A 6,176-nucleotide genomic window follows, 5' to 3' on the forward strand; every position below is an offset into this window, starting at 1 on the left:
TGCACAATTAAGAATTTGGTGTAGGGTTGTTCTTGATCTTATTCATTTTCCCATTGATTTCTAAAGGGTCCTGTTCTTAAGCACTGGAGGTTCTGGTCGTATAGGGGAGGAGAAATGAAACTGCTCCTCACGCTGTGACATTTGAGAGAGATGAGTGCATAACAACCGGGTTTATGTCTTTGTTTCTATTTTTTGGGTACTATGCCCTGTTTGTCTGCATCCAGTGGACACAGTTTTCACTACAGGATCCACATTCCTACAATGACGACTCAATTTGTATGTTGGCCTGCCGTAGCTTGGGGAGGGAGGGGGGCCATTGCCCCTACCCCTTAAGGTACAGATTTTGGTACCCTTGTGGATCACTTTCTTCCTCATCTATCACCACATAAATCCCTGGTGTCACCCCTGAGATTAGTTCACGGCTCACGGTAAATTCCGACATTTTGTAAAGAGAAAAGTATGTTTTTAGTCCCTCAAGTTCTCAAAAAGTACAGACTTGGTCCCTCAAGATTTTTTGGTATACATTTGGTCCCTCAAGTCTCAAAACCGGACAAATTTAGTTCAAAACCAGATTTTGACCGGGTTTGACCGCGCAGACTTTGACCGGGTTTGACCGATGAACAGTAAATTCATAAAAAAATTCGAGAACAGTTCAAAAAATCTGAAATTTTTGGTCATGCAACATGCTTACATGCGCAAGGTGCGTGCCAATTTTTCTGGTATTTCGACACTCGAGGCGCCCGTGGGAAAAAAACAAAAAATCTACTCTTGATGAACAGTAAAATCAAAAAATAGCAAAAAATATATCACAAAAACCTGAAATTTTGTGGGTTCAATATACTGGTGTGCCCAAGGCCCGTGCAAAATTTTGGCATCTTTCGACATTCGAGGAGCTCGTGGCAGAAAAAACAAATTTTCGCTTATTTTTTTAAGCGAAAATTTGTTTTTTCTGCCACGAGCTCCTCGAATGTCGAAAGATGCTAAAATTTTGCATGGGCCTTGGGCACACCAGTATATTGAACCCCACAAAATTTTAAATTGTTTTGATTTTTTTTTGTTATTTTTTCAATTTTACTGTTCATCTGGAGTAGATTTTTATTTTTTTTACCACGGGCGCCTCGATTGTTGAAAGACCCGGAAATTTGGCACGCACCTTGAGCATGTAAGCATGTTGCATGAAAAAAAAATTCAGATTTTTTTGAACTGTTTTTGAATTTGTTTACGAATTTACTGTTCATCGGTCAAACCCGGTCAAAGTCTGCGTGGTCAAACCCGTCAAACCCAGTCAAAATCTGGTTTTGGACTAAATTTGTCCGGTTTTGAGACTTGAGGGATCAAATGTATACCAAAAAATCTTGAAGGACTAATTCTGTACTTTTTGGGAACTTGAGGGACTAAAAACATACTTTTCTCTTTTGTAAATACTCACGACAAAGCAAAGACATCGTGCACAACACATGGTTCGTTTCCCCCTTTTTGCTTTTAAACGAAATTTTTGTGGTTTTTCTTGATCGTACATATTGATTGGCCCATTTGCAAGTGTTCTTCATCGACGGGGTGGAGGGGTTACTAGCTAGGTAGCTACCAATAATGAGCGACGATATGGTTGGGCAAAAAATGAACGGATGGGTATGCTTCTATTTATTCGTGCTCCGGTCCGTGAGGGAGCTCCCATTTCTCTCTAACTATTTAGCAACGTCTCCTCGACGTCTAAGCATATCTTTTTACTCATCGTTTTATGAAAAAACATCTGCCGGGAATTGACATATTGTAGGTTGTGTTGACGCGGGAAACAAAAGCTAAATGGAACACTAACAGTTTTACTCCATGTGGTGTGCACACGATGGTTGATGTGTCATCGGCAGTGGGCTCTGCCACGTTGCTGGTCGCCGTCTCTCTACCTCACCATCTGGCAAGTGTCCAACTTACTTTTCTCTTTTGTACTCTCGTTGTTTTCGCAAAAAAGATAAAAGCCAAAAACGACCTATCAAAGACTGTGTCCTCGTCTAAACCTAAGTGACAAATAACGTTGTTCCATCTCGGTCCACACAGAAGGCGGTGTGGCGTGCGGGGGCCCTCCTACCAGCCATGGCCATGGGTTCAACCACGTCGTTGGCCATGCGACCAACGTGTCAAGGTTACCACTGTCCACTGAACAGAGTGGCCGCGGCGATCATGTGGCTGATATTGCCCCCGTGCTCCTCCACGGCGAGGGAAAGCTTTGAACGTCGTAGTCGTCACTGCTCGCGTGTTGAATTTTCTTTTTCCGCGCGAATTCTTCTTCGATTTCCCCTTAAAAAAACATTTTCCCTCCAAATTATCTCTTCCATTTCAAAAATTGGGGAGGCCTAGGAGAGCAACACGTCTATGTGAGGGCTCCTGTGTGACGGTGGTCCATCGTACGTATGTTACGTTGCGTTGCTTTCGACGGACGGACACTAGCTAGCTAGCTCCCAACAACAACAAAAAAGTGAATCGGCAACTAACTGAATTTGTCAAGTGATGGTTATGGCTTAGGTTGATGCCATTTGGACACCTGCATGACCAAGTAGTCCCGGGCCCCTGATCGCTGGACAACAGTAACTAATCGTACCAAAATAGTTAACAAAGTTGCATGCCTGCAACGCAAGATTTTTTGTCGAGGAAGGATTGGCCGGAGTACGCAAGAGAATGATCGCAACCATTATTGTCTTAATATAACAATGGTTGCCATCACCAGCTAGCTAGAGCATATCTCAGCTACGTATAGCGGACTATTTCATGTGCTGCTGGTTTAACCGATCGATGAATCCAGCCCAGGAGTGATGGTCACCATGCAGGCATGTCGTTAACTAGAGCATACATCGATCTCACCCTGCCTCATTGGTAGACTCGGCGTTTTGACAGCGACCAGAGCGAGCGTGACACCATCGTCAGGGCTTCTAGAACCCCTTTAATCACCACTTGGTGACACGGCCTCTCAATCCAGCCAGCACACTAGCTAGTTGATATATAATTATAATTAAGTACTGGCTCTCAAAATAGTAACGTGACAGCACGTAGCACTATTAGTTAAGTAGGTGTTGAGTGGCTTATTGATTGGCCACATCATCGACGGGACAAAACCCTCGGGCGTACGGACGGTGGCATCAATGGCCCTGGAATAATCATGATTGGCTCCGTCGATCTCCATGACATACATGCGACGAAGAAACCCATGAGCCCATTAGCAGCGGCATCGGCCGACTAATTGCACTAGTAGTTAATTAATCGGTCCGTGCGTGTCGCCATCTCCGCTCAATCTCAGGTCACTATAACCATATGATGATTGATTAAGCAGATGCAGATGGGGTTAGTCATTAGTGTATGCCTTGATGTCACCGTCGACATCATTCATCGGCATATCCAAGGACCAAGGGCGCCAGATGCCTATTGTCACCCCGCCAAAAGGCTCCAAATACTGAAAATTAGTTAACCTCCTTGCTGCCGTGAAAAGTGAGTGTTTGGAGCTTTCTCCCCTCTTCGTTTTCGTGGGAATATGCTATGCGACCGAGCTAGACCCGGCCGGTTACGGCGTCAGCCTTAGCTTAGTTAGCGTCTTAGTTAATTACATTTTCGTTGACGTGGTTCAAACACTCTACTAACTCTACATCTTCGTTATAGTTTTCCAACCGCAGATCGGATCGCTTTAGGGCTTTTTTTTTTGCTTTTTTTGCTTACCGGTCTCATATGACTTTGCTACTTACCGGCATGTTTTCTTGTGTGTGTAAGTTGATGTTGGATGTCTGCATCCTAACTATGTAGAGGCCAGGTGTATGCCCATTGTGTTGTGTATCTTCTTCACGCGAGAGGAAGGAGCTCTTGCCCGAGGCATCCATAGTAACAGAGTGGCCCATTAGCGAACACTCGAACACTTCAAATAAATAGAGAAGAGAAAGGGAAAAGCCATGGATGGAACCCAGGTCTCCAGGTAAAGAGTCACGCCACAAACCACCAGCTGACTATAGGGATTGTGATAAACAGTAGGGCGCGACCAAGTAAATGTAAAAGCGGCGGTCATTCCACTGGTTTTTTGGGTTTTTTCTGTATTGTTTTCAAAAATAGTTTTCATCGATTTTCTCTGTTTTTACTAGGTTTTATTATTTTCTTTGGTTTTCTTTGTTTTTTCGTAATTTTTCACCGGCCTTTTTTCTATACTTCTTCAGTTTTGTTTGATTCTTTCTCATTTTCATCGTTTTTCTGTTTTTCTTGTTTTCACAGTTTTTTCATACACATTTTCGGTATATATCTAATGCATTTTTCTAATACACATTTAATAAGTTTAGATAGAATATTAATATTTTTGAATACCTGGTCAACATTTTTTCTATACATATTTAATATTTTCAAATGCTTGATTGACATTTTATAAATACAAGATTAACGTTTTTAATGCATCCTTGCCATTATTTCTATGCACAATTAACATATTCAAATGGTCGATTAATATTTTCTGAATACATGGCCAATATTTCTTCTATACACATTTAACATTTTTATGCTTACTAACATTTTTTAAATGATAGTTTAATATTTTTTTGGAATGCTTGGATTAACATTTTTCAAATAGAAGTTTTATATTTTTTTAATACATGGTCGACATGTCATCTATACACATTTAACATTTTATAAATGCATGATTTATTTTTTAAATACTTCTTTAACATTTTGTCACATGCTTGGATTAATTGATTTAAGTACATGTTCAACTTTTTTCACACACATTATATATTTTTGTGTATATTTTTTTCAAAAAGGGGGGTTCGCCCCAGCCTCTGCATCTGAACGATGCATACGGCCAATATTATTAATAAGCAAAAGGTCCAACAAAAGTCACCAAGTCTCGAACAAAGAAATACAAAAAAGGCTCACGAAGAGCTAAGCAGTAAATAAAAAGCCACAACCAGCTGGCATAAAAAGATATGAGCACTACATGCCTATCCTATTACATGACCGCCATCCAAACCGGTTGAAAATAACCCGTGCTACCATCTCCCATCAGGTAGACCCAGTAACCAAACACTCCCTGGCCTCTGTCGGATATATTTTTGTGTACATGAGAAACATTTTCTCTATACACATATTTGAAATGCTTGGTTAACAGTTTCTTCAAATGTTTGACGCAAACTGTTTTTCTAAAATATTTATTTCAAATATTTGGAAGCATGAAAAAAATGAAGAAATAAAAACTAAAACAAAAGCGTGAAAAAACCATGGTTGTGTCCTTCCGCTCGTTTGGGCCGGTACATTAGTGTCTTGTTTAATGTGAGGCTTTCCTATGTCTCGTTGTAAGCGATATATAGGGGCCCTCACGATACGCGGCATGTGTACGTACCACCCGTACACGGCCCGACGCACTTGGCATACCCAAACCCAATTTGGAGCCCTCAACTGTTTTTTCTCTTTCTTTTTAATCTTCAAAAAGTGTGCGCCACGGGAGATTTAACTCCAGCCCTCAAGGTTTGTTCATCTTTTTTTATACTGTATTATGTTTTCTTTTATTTTGCAATCTTTCTTCTTTTATCAAATGCATGAACTTCCCAAAACAATTAAAAAAAATCTAACTTTGGGGTTTTACATTCTTTTCTCAATTTTGTGAATCTTTTACAGTTTCTCGAACATTTTTTTGCAACTGTTTTTAGTGAAATTTTCTTGAAAATCTGCAAAGTTTTGAAATCCGTGAACATTTTTTAAAAATTAATCACATTTTTTCAATCTTTAATTTAATTTTCTCGTTTTGAGATTTATTATTCTTTTTGAAACATATTCAAAAATTTGAAATATTTTTTAATACCAAAAATGGTTCCTTTTTTCATACATTGTTTTAAATTTTAAGAAATATTCTGGAATTTCGAAAAAATTACTGTATTCAAAAAATTATCCACAAATTTATGAAATTATTAAGTTTTGAAAAAGTTCAGAATTTTTTTAAAAGCAGGTGGTATGCAAATTTTGTTCAAAATTTTCATCAGTTGTTTGTAATTTGTTAACGATTTTGAATAAAGTGTTCAAGTTTTTAAAATTTTGGTACACAATTTGAAACTAAAAAATTGTAGAGAAATTAAAAAAAAGCCCAGGACACGAGAAGTACATGTTCAAAAATTTGAGTGATAATGAAAAAAATTGCAGATAACAAAAAAGTTCAAATTAAGAAACTA

This window comes from Triticum aestivum, chromosome 5D (genome assembly GCF_018294505.1).
Source record: "Triticum aestivum cultivar Chinese Spring chromosome 5D, IWGSC CS RefSeq v2.1, whole genome shotgun sequence".
In the NCBI taxonomy this organism is placed as follows: Eukaryota; Viridiplantae; Streptophyta; class Magnoliopsida; order Poales; family Poaceae; genus Triticum; species Triticum aestivum.